The sequence below is a fragment of the Haemaphysalis longicornis genome, unplaced genomic scaffold (genome assembly GCF_048455015.1).
Source record: "Haemaphysalis longicornis isolate Haplotype H1 unplaced genomic scaffold, Haemaphysalis longicornis Haplotype H1 scaffold_4, whole genome shotgun sequence".
NCBI lineage: Eukaryota > Metazoa > Arthropoda > Arachnida > Ixodida > Ixodidae > Haemaphysalis > Haemaphysalis longicornis.
The window spans coordinates 94836642-94854169 of NW_027526361.1; the positions used below are offsets into that span (position 1 = coordinate 94836642).

General features: G+C 46.5%; 1 protein-coding gene across 2 annotated transcripts in view; it reads left to right on the top strand.

Moving 5' to 3' along the window:
* The first annotated feature begins 929 nt into the window (after positions 1-929).
* LOC144179103 (uncharacterized) overlaps positions 930-17528 on the top strand; it is a 31869-nt gene continuing 15270 nt past the window's right edge. The window contains exon 1 of one of the 2 annotated variants that reach the window (XM_077707327.1): positions 930-989. The gene's annotated coding sequence lies outside the window, so the exon portion shown is untranslated. Of the gene's footprint in view, positions 990-2339; positions 2465-17528 lie in introns of those variants that run through there. The other variant, XM_077707325.1, reaches the window with a different exon arrangement.

A 17528-nucleotide genomic window follows, 5' to 3' on the forward strand; every position in this document is an offset into this window, starting at 1 on the left:
ACGCGTACGTACACACTCCCGGGCCACTGTTACGCACCAACTGCGCGCGTGTAAGAAAATAGCCGCACAATATAGAGTTTTTCGAATGTCGTGCATACAAACAAATTGCTTGCGTGTAGGAAATAAGGGGGCCTATTGCGAGAAGTATATGCTTAGCGGCAGGACGCGGCTTTTTGGGTAAAGAAAAGGAACAACCCAACACGTCCGCCAGATAGTCGAATTATTCTGGGGTGTGATCCAGCAGCAGAATCAAGAGTCTGAGGTGGTGAAAGCTCTGAAAAACAGTTAAATGGACGACATCTGAAAAACAATAAACCACAACGTTAGATGTGGGCGTGCATTTCTCAGGTTCCCATACACATACATCCCCGCCACAGACACTGCGGGAAAGGTAGCGGCTCCTTCACCATATTATCTACAAACATAAACGCCGCACCAAATCTACTAGAACGAAAACGCGAACGCACAACGCAAATCCTCGGTAATTAGTAACTACGTAATACTCCCACCATTAAAAGTCCTCCAACTGGCATTTCTCTTTAACCTTTCGTGAACAGGCTGTGCACCACATGCCGTATACAGTCAGTCATCAAACTTGAATCCGGCGCCATGCATACATAACGCACGCGCCATGATTTATGGCAGGCACACCTTCCACTCTGGCGCCCGGAATTAAGGGCTCGGCCGCTGGGCCAAACCCAAAAACACGTCCCCTTGCAGAGAAACACGCGCGGAAAACCGCTGCCGCATATCCGCCGAACATGTTCACAGACACGCCGGAGGAAAGAACACAGAGTCGTTGACATGAGACGGCAGCGCGCGGCGCCCAAGAGTCGCCGGGTTGGACGCGGTGCCGCGCAAACGGGGCTTTCAAATTTTCCGCTAAGCGGGCGCAACCCATCCCGCGAGCTCGGCGGCGGCGGCGGCGATGTTGTAAAGGAGAAACGAGAGGACGTCCTTTCGGAGGAGCTTCAACGAACACCCCCTAGGTATGAATGTCCCATGACTTTCTCTTTATCGGCCGCAGCCTTCCCGTGAAACAGATGCATAAGCGAGACTTATTGCCGTGATGTCTTTCGCCCTCAGCTGGTAATCAATGCCCCAGATTTAGGCGACGGGACTCTAAACGAGAACCCAGCCTCCATGCTTTAATTAGAAGGCTCCAGGTCGTCGTGACGGGAGTGAAGATGCGGAGAACTGGTGGAGGAAATGGCGCGGAAGGGCAGTGAATGGGTGTACACGCTCAAACATGAAGCCAAGAAGAAAAAAATGACGATGAAAAGACGCGAAATTAAGCGTTTGTGGTCGAGAGATAGCACGTGGGGCCTCTTTCTCACCCACTTAATAGCTCGCGGTTAAGCACTACAGCACCTTTGTGCAGCACGCCCCGTTAAAACTCCTGGAAAGGTGCTCGCGAGAGGCGCGTGTTGAAAAGCGGTGATTAAACGATCAAAAGTCTAAACCGAGCTGTCGCGACGGGATGGGGCGTCGAGTAGGCGCCGGCCGCGAGGTGCGGGTTCACCCAAACATTGCTAGACGCGCCGAAATAGCTTTTCGTGCACAAGGGCGTTATGGTCGTGAATGTTCACGGAATCGGCCGGCCGGCATCGTTCTCTGAATGACCGCCGCCTCTCCAGCTCCTCTTCTCGGCTCTGACGATGCAGGAGTGTGCGCGCGCGAGTACCGAGAAAACAGCTCTTTAGCAGACAAGGGATTCGTTTGTGTCGCGATTCGCAGTGAGATTCTTTCGTTAATGTCACACGAAAGCCTAGACAGAAACAGCTCGCTTAGATAATTGTTCGCAAGAAAGGTCAAGAAAAAAAAAAAAAAAAAAAAAAACGTGACAACAGGAGCGATGTTTCTTCACAGATACTACTAGGACAAATGTTTCACGAAGTCATGTGCTGTATGCAGGAACGGGGCTGCACAGATAGCAGAGATTGCGCGTATCCGACGACATCTATTTGTTTCTAAACTCTTTTTCTTTTTTTAGCTTACGTTATCCGTACGAAAGGTTTATGCGTACCGAAATATATTAATGACGCTGCATAATAATGCATTGTTTGTGAAAATGAAATAAAGTTTTGGGGACGACGATGTTTCAACTCCGTTTGTCTCCCCTTCAAACTTGCAAACTCACACCCAATGTTTGTACCTGTACTGAAAACAACGCAAGAACTACCGGTATCGCTACTACAGAGAGAGAGAGAGAGAGAGAGAGAGAGAGAGAGAGAGAGAGAGAGAGAGAGAGAGAGAGAGAGAGAGAGAGAGAGAGAGAGAGAGAGAGAGAGAGAGATTTCCTTTCGACTTCCACTTCAGCGAAGGGAGTTGGTAGGGACACGTCAAAACGTGTGCAGTTCCCCTCAGGTTTAGTGGGAGGAAGTTACTCGTTCGGTGTTACACTCCTACACTTTCCTGCAGTTGTCGATAGTTGTGCTCTCCAGTGTGAACTCGTGCATCGATGGTGAGTGTCCATCACCCTTCCCCCGAATAACCGAGTGGCATAAGGTTTGGAATGCTGCCGGGTTGCTGAAAGCTTAAAATCACCAAATAGTAGGCACGCTGCACCATATAAGTGGAACCATATACTGACAATACAAACAGTATGCCCTCACCAGAACGAAATTGGCCACTCAGGTGTATCGGGTGTAGGCCCGTTCGTAACATGGCGTTTCGTCATAGACCGGTTCATAATAGGCCGTTTGGTCACATAGGATCATTCTTCATAGGACATTTTGCCACTTAGGAAAGTTCGTCACAGGAACGGTAAAACAAAATTTGCGGCGTGTTTTTCGACGTAAGTGGTGATAGGGCATCACTCATTATCGTTTGTACATGTTGCGTATTGGTTGATGAGTGAGAAAGTGTAATTATAACTAATTTGCACACGTCGTTTTCACAAACTACGCGAATCTCGCAATTCTTTTTCAGCAATCTGGAGCTAAGACGTTTTGTACTATATCACATTTCTTTTGGAAGGAGAAGTAAGACAAGAAAGAGACAGCGTGTTAAATTAAAATATTAATTTCAACCCCACCTGCAAAAAAAGCAAAAGGGAAGGCCAACCCACCAAATGTCAGAGGCACAACCTGGTACGAATTATCGGAGTTAAACCAGCTAATAATCCCCCCCCCCCTCCCCCGTCTTCTCGACATCCGCCCAAAATGAAACTTCCAGACGAAATTTCCAAGAACGAGAAGGTCGGTGCTACCACTTTCCCTATTACGGGACCACTCAGAACCAGATGCCTCTTTGAGCAGTTTTCTCATGACGAGTTGGCTGTGACGAGTGGGCCTGTTCCCACGGAGGGTGCCCAAGCCGGCCGCAACACTGAAAATGGGGACGCGCGTTCTTGTAGCTCGTCTTCCATGAACTTTATTAGGCTGCGTCCCTGCCCGAATTTTCTGTCTAGGGTTGTTGAACTCTATCCATATTCTTGATCAACCCAGGTCACCCTACTTGCCCACTCTGGCTTGCTGAACTTTCCCAGGTGTACGGCCAAAAAGAGGGAAAAAAAGAAAACATGTATGCCTCGCTTATAACTTTTGAAAAGAACCGTCCTACCTACTTCGATGAGACACACATGTATACAAAAAAAAAATAGCACGTGGACATTCGTTATGTGCACCTACGACGAACTTTTCCATGTTTAGAACCGGCCTATGACGAAAGGCCATGTGACGAACGGGCCGTATCCCGGTGTATCAATTGGTTGAATACTCTAATTTCAGGAGAGGCGCTCGTCCTGCACTGGTCATACGTAGGCTGATGGTGATGACGATGCGTTGCACGCGCGCTGTTGTGTCTGCTAGTTGTCTATAGTTGCGTGCAGCGCTCTTAACACCTCGTTGCTGTATTTTATCTTAATCTGTTTACGTATTTTGCCAGCCTACTAAGACGTGCACCTTTTGAGTGTTGAACCCCTTAAATGTCTGGTCCTGTGCATAGTGTTTATAAAATTGTTTCGTAGTTGACTTCGGGATCTGCCTCACCTTATACGCTACTACAGTCGGGCCTCATTTTAACAAAGTAGTATTAGGGAAGCACATTAGTTCGTTATATCCGGTATTAGTAGTAACAGTACGGGTAAAAATCGGCTCTAACAAATCGGCAATCTGGCTCACGCAAAAATCCTAGATACAAAGAAAACGCATTATTTTGTAGGCTTCAAACCAATTATAAAAGGGGTAATCCTTATCGGCCTCCTTGAGGCATTTCAATCTAAATGGACTGGAAAATGTGAACGTGAAAGTACAACAGAACAAAGTTCCTGTGACGAAACAGGCCTGCGTTCTTTCTTTGAAGAAGGATGTGATCTCCATTTGGTGGCTTTTCCCAGCACTGAGCAGGGTGAAGTTTTCCACAGTGTACACGCACGAAAGGGCCTTTTCTACTTCTAACCAAATGCCCTTTTGCGGAGGATCACTAAAATATAAAAAAATGGGGTTATCTTTAGATTGACGGAATTATTGACTGACTGACTGATTGATTGATTGATTGATTGATTGATTGATTGATTGATTGATTGATTGATTGATTGATTGATTGATTGATTGATTGATTGATTGATTGTGAGGTTTAACGCACCGACGCTACACAGGGGCGCGGTGGCAGAGGGCTCCGTTTTAATTTTGGCTGCCTCGTGATCTTTCATGTGCGCCGAAATCTCGAACACACGGGCGTTATTCACTTTTCATCTCAATCACAAAAGTGGCCGTCGCAGCCGGGAATCGAACCCGCGTCTTTGGGGTCAGCAGCGCAACGCCTTAGTGGTACTATCTTTCACTTTTTTCAATTTGCTTTTTTTCTGCTAGCTTTCGTGTTTTGAGCCTCGGGCAAACCTAATATTTGATCGTATAGCCGATATAGCGCGTGGCTCTGGCGGTTTCGGTTTCGTTGTAAACAGAAGTGCCACAGAAAGGAAGCGTGACCCACCAAAGTTCGTGTTTAGTTCGCTATAGCCGATGACTCGCTTTATGAGTGTTCGTTATAATGATGTTGAACTGCACTTGCTAAACCTGGTCCTCCGAGACGAACTCCTTGTCCCTGAGGATGGCTGGAGATTTCGTTCTCCTGAAGATTATCAACGTGAGTTGAGAGCGCCGATAAGATAACGATGATCACTCAGTGTGACGTCGCACGCAACCGTCGGGGGGAAAAGATCGGCCTGGGCCGCAAGCACGACTCAACGCTTCTACAGTCAGAGAGCTGTCTATTCCACGTTTCAAAGATCATACGGGGCCGAGCGCTTCGAGCGGCCGCATGCCTGTCGTAGGGTGTCGGACGGCCACCGTGGGAACCAGAAGAGAGAGAACGAGACTCACGCCTGCACGTAAGTCATTGATTGATTGATTGATTGATTGATTGATTGATTGATTGATTGATTGATTGATTGATTGATTGATTGATTGATTGATTGATTGATTGATTGATTGATTGATTGATTGATTGATTGATTGATTGATTGACTGACTGACTGTAGGGTTTAACACGCCGACGCAACGCAGGCGTTGAGGCGCGCCGTAGTGGAGGGCTCCGGATTAATTTTGACCACCTGGGAATCTTTAACGTGCGCCGAAATGTCGTACACACGGACGTTTTTGCTTTTCGCCTCCATCAGAAAAGCCGCGGCCAAGAATTGAACCCGTGTCCTCGTGTTCAGCAGCTACACTTGAATGCGCCGAAAGGCAAGTACGTTACACAAACATGCTGCACCACGCCAAAGTCAGTTTAGCCACCATCCGCGTTCTGAAACAAATGCGTCCGAATATCGTTTAAATCGAGCACGCCTATTTCGAACGTCCCGTTCATTCTATCTGGCGGTATGGTCCCGTCACCACTATGTGTGTTTCCACTGAGCGAAAACGCCCGGCAGTTCGAATTTGAATGTGAACGCGCTGGTTAATTCAAACAGACCGCTGCGGCTACCGTGATCTGGGAAGCGGGCGAACGTGGCGGTGCCACTTGAGAATTGTGCGGAGAAGGGACCTAGGCCTAACGACTGACGTGCAGGTTATTCAAGCTACGTATCCTCAACAGACCACATCACCTTCAGCCATCAGCGGCGAGGATTCTGACGGCAGCGACGAAATTCCCCCACCGATATAGCGAACTGAAGTAGCGTCGGTGTTGGACGCAGCCACACGTTGCTTCTCCTGCCATCCCGATGCGCATCCCAATGCGCATGCTCATCTTAAATTAGAGCTAGTGTGAAAGTTCCAATAGACGTTTATGAGTCACGACAGAAAAACTTTGCGGTGGCGTGCATAGCCGATTACTTCCGTTCGCAAGCTACCAAAAAAAAAAAAAAAAAGAAGAAAAAGAAAACGTTCCGGAACTTTCGCGTCCCTTGTGTGTTAACTCAATAGCGACGTCAGCTGCTATGTGAAGACGCGGTTTTAGTACATGTCCCCCCTCCCCAAAAACTCGACAAGGATGGAAGGATGGAACATTCTTTTCCACTCGTTAAACGTTGCAAAATGTCGTTCCTTGTTTGATAACTTTAATAGGGCAGGGATTACCCGGACACAAAACTGCTAGCTCAGGTGGTAAACTTTACTGGCGCGGGATTAGACTTGTACAAACACGCCGTGTGGAATGGGTGATCCTTGTTAGGCTCAAAGGAGGAATGGCTCGTAAACGTGAAGCGCTGCCCGTAACGTGGCCAGTTTACGCGACAGCGCATCCGTGGACTGCATCTAAGAAAAGCTCTCATGAAAAAGAAACAAAGTTGCGAAGTATGCGAACCCGGAATTCAAACAAAGAAAGCGAAGGGCGAATTCTTTTCACCGTAGGTGTGCGAGCGCGCGCATATGCGGCCAAGAAACCTGTTGCGCGCAGGCGACCAGAGGAAGGGTCTTCTTGGTGGGGATTCCCCAGGGTTGACCTAGCGCTGTCCTAGATTCACTCGGGCAGCACGAGCTGCACGCGGGACAGGTCACTGCAGCGCCGTGTTGATCGGCAGGGCCTCACTGCGGCAGCCTGTTTGACTGTTCCTTTGTTCCCATGTGTATGCGCTTCACGGACATCCACTTGATGACCTCGTTTCTGTTCAGTGCTACGGAAACTGGAACCAGTGAGGGTTTCCAAGCCCGTCCCCTTGAGGAAGTGCTCGACCAGTAACGGTGGGCTGACGTCAGCTGACAGAGTGCGAAGTGGTGCAGAGTTGGTCAGCCGATGACTGCACCTGACGCTAACGGAGCAGCGCATGTTAAGGTTTTGCCTCCATTGTAGTTGTCAGAAGGAAAGGTGCCCTTCTGACAACTACAATGGAGGCAAAAGCTTAGCATCTGCAACAGATGAGGCATGGATCTCTTTAATGACACATGCGTAACTGGAAAAGTTGAACAGGTTATGAGCTCCCAGAAGCTGTCAAAGGTCAAGTTATAGCGTACCGCTGCGATTATAGCGTACCACCATGGCAGATGCTCACGAGAAACCTCATTCAGGATCAAGACTGAAGGTAAGAACACTTGTTGTGCTAGCGGGCTTATAATTTACTTGACTGTGGCCGGGAATATGTAGAAGGATGGACTAGTAAGAACGAAAAAGTGCCATTACTTTTTCATATTCGCTGATATTGTCCAAAAAGGAGTCCCAAACGAGGAGTGGTACCATGCTGCGACAAGGACAGGGGCGCAGCGTGCCGTTGTGCTTGTCGAGTACGACTCTATTTTGAGGGCCAAGTGCATTTGCTGAGTTGGTTTTGGTCTCCTTGCTTTATTTGGCATGTTTGTAGGGGTAATAGCTCTATCTAACCTGTTCGATTTTCTAGTAGGGGCGTTTGAATACTGCAAAGACCAAACAAAGCAAAACAGCTGTTCCGTTGCTTGTGAAAGAGAGACGAAGATGAAAATTGAGCTCTTTCCCCAAGACACCTCTTCAAGATGGGAAATTATGGATGACTAAGACGGATGATGCGTGTTTGTCGAGGTCCCGTATGCTGGCTTTATATTTATGAAGCTCAGCAATACCAACGCAACGGCATTACTGTGTTCGGGTGGTCGCGTTAAAGCTGCATATTACAAATTGCTGCACGTATTCTGGAGGGGGCTATTTGGCTTGTTTGGAATGAGGACATCTCAAATGAGCACATGAGAATACCGCTGGCGAGGAGCACAACTTTGCACCAGAAAATTACAGAAGGAGGAATGAAATAGACGTATGGTGGGTCGATCGCAAATATTCGACCAAAAATAATGAAAGCTTCAGTTTCGCGTGGACAGTCGCACACACGGAATCACTGAAATTATTATTGTTATTGGGCCAATTTCCATTCAAGATAGAGGAGGAGGAGGAGGAGGAGGAACTTTCATCCGTTGTTATTGCGTTCACTCCGGACCATAAAAAAATTCGTAAGAACAGCTTGGCAAGTTCTCTCCTCGAACATGGCTTCTGCAACCAGCAGACACTTTTTTTTTTCATAATACATGTAAGAAATATCATTTCAATGTGCATAATCGGGCGTTGCAATGTATGGATAAATAACGTACGCATTAAAGCAGAACGCGCATACACAGCATTCATAAACAATAATCATTTAACATGACGCTTCTAGTCAGATGTATGACAAGAAAATCGCGAAGTATGCGGTACCGAATAAAATGCAGCTGTTATATGAACTGGCTACGTTTTTGGCGGATCAATCAGTACAGACTAGCACAACAACAATTCGTACAAGATCAATAACATTGAAATTGCAATCGCATCACATGAAAAGGAATTTAGGACATGATACATGACTAAGAGAACACTAACGACCATAAAATTAAGAAAAAAACAATACCAAAACATCATTTGATAACAGTAACAGTTCTCTCAATTTCGTAATGCCAAGCCAGAAACATAGGGCGGAAAATTGAAGTTTTTGCAGTTCGCGGTGCGCAGTAAGTTCAATAGGATCGTACGGTCTAGTGTTGTGGATTCCGTGTATTTTTATTTGTCGGTGTCATTTTACTCAATTCACTTTAATCTTCTGGGCCGTCGTTGTGTCTTGAGCTTCGTATTCACGCGCTTGGCAACTACTTCGATTGCCGATGTTCCTTATTCTAGAAAAGTGTGAATGACGAACGCGATTATAAGCGTCTCGCCCGCATCAGCGCCACGATGATGACCCGCTTACCTCACGTGGAATGTCTGCGAACAGGCCGAGGACTTTATGGATCTTATTATTACGATTATTATATTAATATATTGCTACGAATATTAATAATACATTTTTCGGTAATGTTTATTCCTACAGGAAACCAACCGACTAATCGATCAATTAACCGAATAAAGCCAGCCGATTAATCGGATTAAATTGTTTAACCGACGCCCAGCCCTACTTGAGCCGTTAATGAATGCCTGGTGAAGGTAATAGTTATATGCATATTCCCTGCGAACGATTTTAAGCGTTCCAAACAAAGGTTGCACTGGAAAGTAGAAGGGAGAGCAAGTAATACTTCCAATTTCTGCCCTTTGCCACCTTCTCAAATTTTGTACTTTGCCGGAAGTTGTGCACAGGCGCCACAGACAAGCACATATCGATTCAAATAAGACAACAAATATTTACACTACAGAAGTATGATGGTTTGTGTTGGGTAACCTTTGTATCTATAAAACATTCAAGTTACTGATGCAAGTGTTAATCATATAATATTTAAGGGTTGTACCGCATGGTGTTTGTGAGGATTGTTCCCGATGTTTTGAATCAATTCACAACTTAAGTTTTGGACCCGCCGCGGTGGCTCAGTGGCTAAGGCGTTGCGCTGCTGAGCACAAGGTCGCGGGTTCGATTCCCGGCCGCGGCGGCCGCTTTTCTGATGGAGGCGAAAAGCAAAAACGCCCGTGTGTACGAGATTTCGGCGCACGTTAAAGATCCCCAGGTGGTCAAAATTAATCCGGAGCCCTCCACTACGGCGCGCCTCATCGCCTGCGTTGCGTCGGCGCGTTAAACCCCACAATCAATCAAACTTAAGTTTTGGGCATGGTGTCGCTAATCTCACCTTTGCGTGAAATAGGATTGCCTTGGTTCTTTGGCGATTGATCACCAAGGTATTATCAAAATTACAGAAGCCGATTTTAAGCAATGTGATGTAAGCTATATTACAAAGCTCTACACTATAACACAGCTTTGTTCTTCAGTTTAGCCATGCACTCGAATGACGCTTCAAGTTTGAGATTTGGCTTGACAGTTGGTCTGCGCTGTGGCATTGTGAAATGCAGGGACGACGTTCGGCATTGCGGATATGACATTTTAAAGCGAAGCTTTAGTATTGTCACTGATGTCGCCTGTAACGCGGATCTGGGACCCTCGCGTTATGAAGCGGGCGTCTATCTGATTGCTCGATTTCGACATGGTCAGAGCGGTTTGTAAAAACAGACGAAAACCAAAGAATCCGTCACGAGGAAGCTCCGCGTTCAACCATCGTCGTCGTTTGACGGAGGGGTGCATGATTTTTTGGCCTTGCATAAACCCTTCTTGTAACTGGATAATAACGTGCCCCTATGCCTCGTAAACATCAATGCCGGCTGTCTATCTGTCTGGCTCTTCAGGGCCCCTTTAACCCCTCCGATGCTATACAACAAATACAAGCTATGTACAAATACTTGCTTTCAGCACTTCAAGTGTGCTCATTCCATGTTCCCGGCCACTTAGTTGCATGGGGATATAAGCTCGCGGATTTGGTGGCCACAAGTGCTGGAACTAAAGGGGTGGAAAAGTGGCAGCAAAACCTTCATAACGAATGACCCCCGAGGGCCGGCTGTCTCCTTTGGTAGGAGGAGTGGTCTTCAGATAACACTCACACTGGGTTATGTCCTTGATATATCATTGCTTTCAACCACCACAGTGACTGACACAAATTATCATTGGCCGTGGACGCTTACCCTTTCTATTTTCATCGCGTTGAACCGCTTCCGAACTGCTGGCGTTTTTGTGGTCACCCTGCCCTTAATTAATTGCTGCTTAGGGGGCTGTAAAAAAAGGGGGACAGTTGGTAGCGTGACTGCGACATGTCACTAACCAGCCATTCCACCGCATCTTCGAACAACTCGAATAATGCGTACACGGTATTAATTCCTGCACGGGTCTTCGTGCAGTCAAAATCCGCTCTCTTTAGCGCTTGAAGAGTCGCAGAGAGATAGATACCAGGGCAAGCGTGACCACGTTTGTGCAGTGCTTGTATACAAGACGACACTTATGCTTCTGTGGTGCGTATCTGCGAAGGCTGGTGAAACGCGTTTGAGCTGGATACAACGAAGTTGACAAAAATTCGCAATTTTTCGTGACATGCAGGTTTCACTACATACAGGTTTCGAGTTAAGGCTCGCGTGAATGAAGCAGCAACAAAACCAATATGCTAGACATCAGTGGTGGTGAACTCAGGATTTATTTCACCGCGAAAAACTGCGTGATTTGCGCCTGTTGCTTTCCCACAAACTTAGTCACTTCACGGCACTCCAAAGAACCATGGTCACTTACACCGGCCCCGTATTCGCAAACACAACTTAAATATCAATTTAGCCTTTTGACACACTTCGGTGCCTTAATTAACCCGTTTCAATGAGGACCGAACTTGTGCTGAAAGTGCGCCTTTTCGGGAACTTGATGCTCTTTGCAGCACTCAGCATGTTGAGAGGGTGCATTTTAGCTGGGATACTGTACCGGGCGGCGACGTTCATCTTTCTCGCAGGCGGAGACGGCATTTAAAACCTTCTCTTTAAAAGACAAAACATTTCGTTTTCTGGCAGCGGGACTCATCACCGTCGAACCGACACCTATAGATTGCAGTGGAGACGCGGGACCACACGCTGACAGGCAGTCCTAGCCCCTAGCGGACACCGCACTCATACTGGAAACGCACGTTAGTTTACGGTGCGGGTGAAGCTCTCTTTATTGGTGCCTTTCTCCAGCCAATTTTTCAGAAAAAGTTCAAGAGAAAATGGCTGATCAGGGTACAGAATTCGCTACATAGAGGTCGCAAACATATGGGTTTCTATGGGGCCGGCAATGGGGAATTGGAAAACTCCGTTCAACCCAGGAATTCGTTAAATGGAGGTTCGTTACATCCAGGTTTAACTGTAGTGTGTGGTGTGGCACAGTAATGGGCGATTTCCTTCGTGCGAACATTCAGTTTCAGTCCCCCGACGTGACGGTGTCCTGGGCAGTGTACCGCGAGCGTTGTGCTTGTGCCAAGACGACATCGTGGTATCGGCAAGCGACAATTGAGAGACGCGTGTCTTTGGTGCGCTTTTGGTGTGTGTTTTGCCGAACACCCCTGAAGTGTAATGCGAGTAGTACTTCGTTGTGCAGGTACAGGCCTGCATTAGTGACTGGTGAGCACCAGTGTATACCTGATCCTCATAGGTTCACGGTGGTAGTTTTTTTCTTTTTTCATCAACGCATGGCTTTTCACAGAAATATTTTTATGGTGCCGACTCCTGTTTATTTCCCCCTTTTTGAATTGACTGTAACCCTGCCATAGGCGAGCAGGAGCAAGTTTCGTTACGGATTTATTTAATTTTTGCTGTTTTTGGTCAAGGAGGCACGGAATTTCACGGGTTTTATAGTGTGCGTGTTGCTATCATTCATAGAATTTGCTTTGTTGACGGCATGAATTGATACGAGGGCATTCCGGGGAAGCAGAACTCCTGGATTGCCTTCTATAGAACCTAGGAGGTTTTTTATGATACATATATGCTAGTATAGCCTGCGTATTTAACAATTTTTTAGGGAGTCAATGTGCGATAAACAAAAAAAGAAGGTCCTAGCACAGCGCCCCGGTGTACTCCAGTTCGACTCTGCAAAAGAATTGATGAAGATTCAGTATTATTACCAATTTGAATTGAACTTAGCGGGATAAGTAGGATTTCATTAATTGTAACAGGTGGCTTCTTTTCATAACATCTTAGTTGAGAAGGTATTGGATGTGAGGCTAATAAAAGCTTCCAGTGCAATCTTTTCTGCGCTTTTTACATGTATTCTTTTAAGGTCCTTTGTGTGTATGGGCACGAATACACAAGTGAGCCTATGTTACCATTTGTGCTTTTTCCGCGCATAATACAAGCCGAGTGTGCCTGTGTATTTCTAATCCTTTAAAATACAGCGGAAAAATAGAGACAGGAGTGTAGTTTGCGAGGTTAATACGGTCACTCTTTTTTAAAAGTCGCAATCCCTTTTGATATTTATACAGTTTTGGTGAAACTACCTGAAAAAATGCCGAAGTTAGAGATGTGCACTAATACCGAGGGTAATATATTACAAATTTTACTGATTTCATTGGTGCGGTCACGCGCATCACAACAACCTGTAAATTTCTGAGCTAAGAAAGCGGTGTGTACGTCCTCCGCGGAAACAGGGTTTACAAACGCGCTATTTAGTTGACTGTCATATTTTGATTGGTGCTTTAGTGGTGATGTAGCCAACTTAGTTGAATGTTTGTTAGACGCATTTGACGAATAAAATTCCCTTTCTCAAAAAAATAAAAATTCATAAGACCGGCTCGGGTCACTGGCGCGTTGAGCGGTTCGCAGAAAATTGGAAATTTCTACCGCTGTAAAACAAAAACTACTGTAGCTATCGCCGTAGTTCTTTCTATGTAAACACTTTGCATACGCACGCGCACGCGCACATGACACCAGCACTGCAACGCCAGATGGCGCGGCGATGCATTTTGCAACGCGCTCGCGTGTCCCGGCTTATTTTGCCGCCGGGTGTACATGCTGATTAGTCGGCTGAACGGGGATCTTTTGTTGCAGTGTCCAGATCCTTCAGGCTAGGGGAGTTCATTTTTAAGACAATTGATTTTCTTATGCCCACTGAAATAATCAGCACAAAGCACGCGCTCCTCACTACTATTGGGTTATTAGCCTCCTCTGGCTGGCCGATGTGCGTGAATCGCTGCAGGCGATGTTGCTAGCTAGGGCTGTTGCTAGCTAGGACGGTTTTTTTCCAAGCCGCCTGTGCCTGTTATCGCGCACGGCGGCTATGTGTTTTTTGTGATACTTTTAGCTTTACTTGGAAGCCTGAGATCACACTTTCCTGAAACTACGCAGGAAGTTCAGCCATATCCTTCAGTACTTATCTATTTCCGCCAGAACTCTTACCCCCACCGCTGCAAGTTACACTAAGGTCAAGCATAGCCTGTGCTCCCCGGTCGCTCCCGAGAGGTCCGGATCTTGTCTTACCAACTCTGTATATGTGAGTGGGCCTACACAGCGCGCACACAACAACATTGAACAGCGCCGATGAAGCGATGCATTCAGAGAAGCGAGTGCGCTAGCTTGAACGATCAACTTTGGGGGCTTTTCTACAACTTGTTAAAATTCTGGCAACTTTGTTCACGCTCAATTTCAACCAAGCCTGCTCACCGCAATGTTTATTTAATTACTTTCTTTTTTTGACGGCCATTTCTCGCCCTACATTGCGTTCACAAACTTCTTACAAATCACTTGGGTATCTCACCGCAATACTGCTAACAAGGCCATATTTGGCGCTTTGTAGCTGCAAAACAACAAAAATAGCGCCGCATGTTTTAGATGCAACGCATCTCTTTAACTCGCCTTGTCCCGCGTCGTTGTCGCGGCGTAGTCCGCATCCCTCCCCCATTCTCCTCACCGCGGCAGCTGCGCGCTCCGCCGCTCACTCACCGCAGCGCCATCTGTGCGTCAGCGCGGTCAGCGCGCAGCTTGCGCTCGGCTGCGCTCGCTCCCGTCGCCGTGCCAGCTGTGCGTTAGCGCGCAGCTTGCGCTCGGTTAAAAATTTACACCATCATCCCGCGAGGGGAACCATGGGGTAGATGCGGCGCATCGGGGGTGAACATGCTGCGTAAATAGGATACACAACAACAGCAATCCACACGCTGACATCGCTAACATAACGGAAACGCAACGGCAACCCCCGATGCGTCGCATCTACCCCACGGTACCCCTCGCGGGAAGATGGTGTAAATTTTTTGGTGTAGGTGATAGAGAGCGACATTGGCTTTAATTTGTGAAAGTTTAAAAAAAAATCGCAGGTGGCCTTTCATTTTGATTGCCTTTCAAAATATACCGAAATGCGTTACCTTGCTGCAGTACAGGGCCTCTTCATATTGAAGCGTCTTGACGACATAAACTAAAGTTAGCACGAACATTGAACAAGGAAAGAAGAATAACACTAAAGATTTTATACTACATAGCTTGTTCAGATTCTGAGAAAATAGTCCCACATTTTGGCAATTTTCAAGATGTTTCCCAATTCGGAAATTTTTAATAAAAAGAATTTGCTCTGCAAGCGACACACGATTGCGTTAAATCATTTGGGAGTATGCAGAGTTTTTACATAGAAAGAACTAGGGGGATAGCTGTAGTAGTTTTTGCTTTACGACGGTAAAAGTTTCCAATTTTCCGCGAGCCGCTCAATGCGCCAGTGACCAGAGCCGGCTTTGGGATTTTTGTTTTGAGAAAGGGATTTTTTTTTTTCCCTGAATAACTCACATATGTTTTCCTATGCGCACAAGGGGCTATATGTAAAATTTTCGTCAATAATAAACATGTCCACCGGACACGCCTGTCCGATCTCTCGTGAATACTCCCAGGACATGGTGAATGTCTGCTCAAAATGTACACGTGCTCGGTACAGTATGCAATACAGGCAGGGAGACCGAGAAACGTGCACCTCGATTCGTCGGCCGAGTGCGTGTGGTGGCGGCGTGAGGCTCGCCCCATCGCAAATTTTTCGAAGCGCAACCGCCTTTTCAGCATGTGCTATGCTTATGGCATTGTATAGCGCCGCTCTTTTGCTACCTTTTACTTGATGAAGAAATTGCTGCAAATGATGCTAAACGCATTCTGATTTCCCATGAAAGTTGTGCATGGAAAAAGGGAATGACTTAATAACTCTAAAATGTGCATTAGGATGCATTTTTAGCGGGATGAAATATATACAGTAAATCCTCACTATATCGAAAATGTGGGGCAGGAAACTGACTTCGTTATAAGCGGTACTTCGTTAAAAGCAGGGAAATTCGCTTTCCCTAATTACAGGTGGTACCGTGGAAAACTTCGAATAAAGCGGGAATCCGAATAAAGTGATTTCGTTATAACGACGATTTAATGCGTATCCGCGTCCAGTACACCATTTTATCATTTACGAATCGTCGTAAAATCCTAGGGTCGGGAAAGAGAACTTCCAATGTCTGACATTACGCGCCATAGCACTTTTGACGCACGTTGCCACAAGCGAATTTGCAGTCGTTATTGCAGCATACTTGCTGACGTGCAAACCGCTAGTCACGTCTGGCAACTGAATTTTTCTTTCAAGCAACAGCGCACATGTTGAAACAAAATTGAAATTGATATGAAGTATGTTTCGCTATACTGCGCCGGTGAGTAAGTCTGTACACTGCACCATAACAGGTGGCGCCTTAATAAGTTTTCGCTTTAGAACTGGTGTCCCTATAGCATCCCGCCTTGAATAATAAAATTACCTTCAAGTGATATTCATGGCTTGAATGGGATAAGTTTAAGAGCCTGTGCTATACTTCATGCAAAACAAGTACGCGCTTCCAAGTGTTTGCACAACTGCATCTTTGTTCTCGGACAACATTTCTGTTTCCCAACCTTATTCGCCTCGTATCGAGGAGGTCCGGTGCTACGGAGGACCGACAAATGCCTGACGTTCGACTGCGCCACCAGCTGACGCGGCGAACCGAGCAACGAGCCATTTTGTAGCTTCCACCTTATCAAGGCAATAAGGTTTCAAACATCTTTTCAAGCGGCGTTACTCGTCTATGCGAAAACCAATACACAATGGCGGCAGGCTAAATGCTGACTTTAGCTACTTCCGCTGACGACGAAAATAAAGCCGTTACAAGTACGCACGTGTTCAAGTCGACTGCTTTGTGACGTCAGAAATGTTGGCGAATAAAGCTTTATCTCAGGCCCCTCTTCCTTTATCGTAAGTAGCGCTTGAAACAGGGCACAGAAGAGAAGACACACACGACGGCTTCCTTGCCTGATTAGCGGTAGGATGAACTCAAAGGATGGGGGTACAGTGGATAGAATAGGGAGGGGTGATTACCGTCGGTCGGCTCTTATGGCCATAGACAGGAAACTGGCGCTAGTGTCAACGCGAACTCCGAGATGGCCCTATCCTTTGAGTAGTTATGGAACCGGATCGCGAAGGATCGAAACGGCGTATGGCTGCGGAAATTGTTTTTTTTTTTTGCAAAAAAAAAAAGGCCTCATCGCGCGGTTCCCTGTTTACAAATTATACACGGCGAAAAAGAAATTTAGTCGTCAAAAATTGGTTTTGTACAAATAAAATGGCGCGTTTAAATTAAAACCAGACGCGGAGTCGAGGAGGTTAGCGGAATGCGTTTGCCATTTGCCGCCGGACTTCTTCAAAAATTAGTGTCCTTCCACTACAGAAGAACGACGACCTGCGAAGCTGGACGCAGTCCACGGTGTGTGTGCACGAATGCAATTTGCGATTGAGCATACTTTCTAGCCAATAACTGAATTAAACTTGAAATGACCCGAGCTTTATTCTAGCGGATAAACAA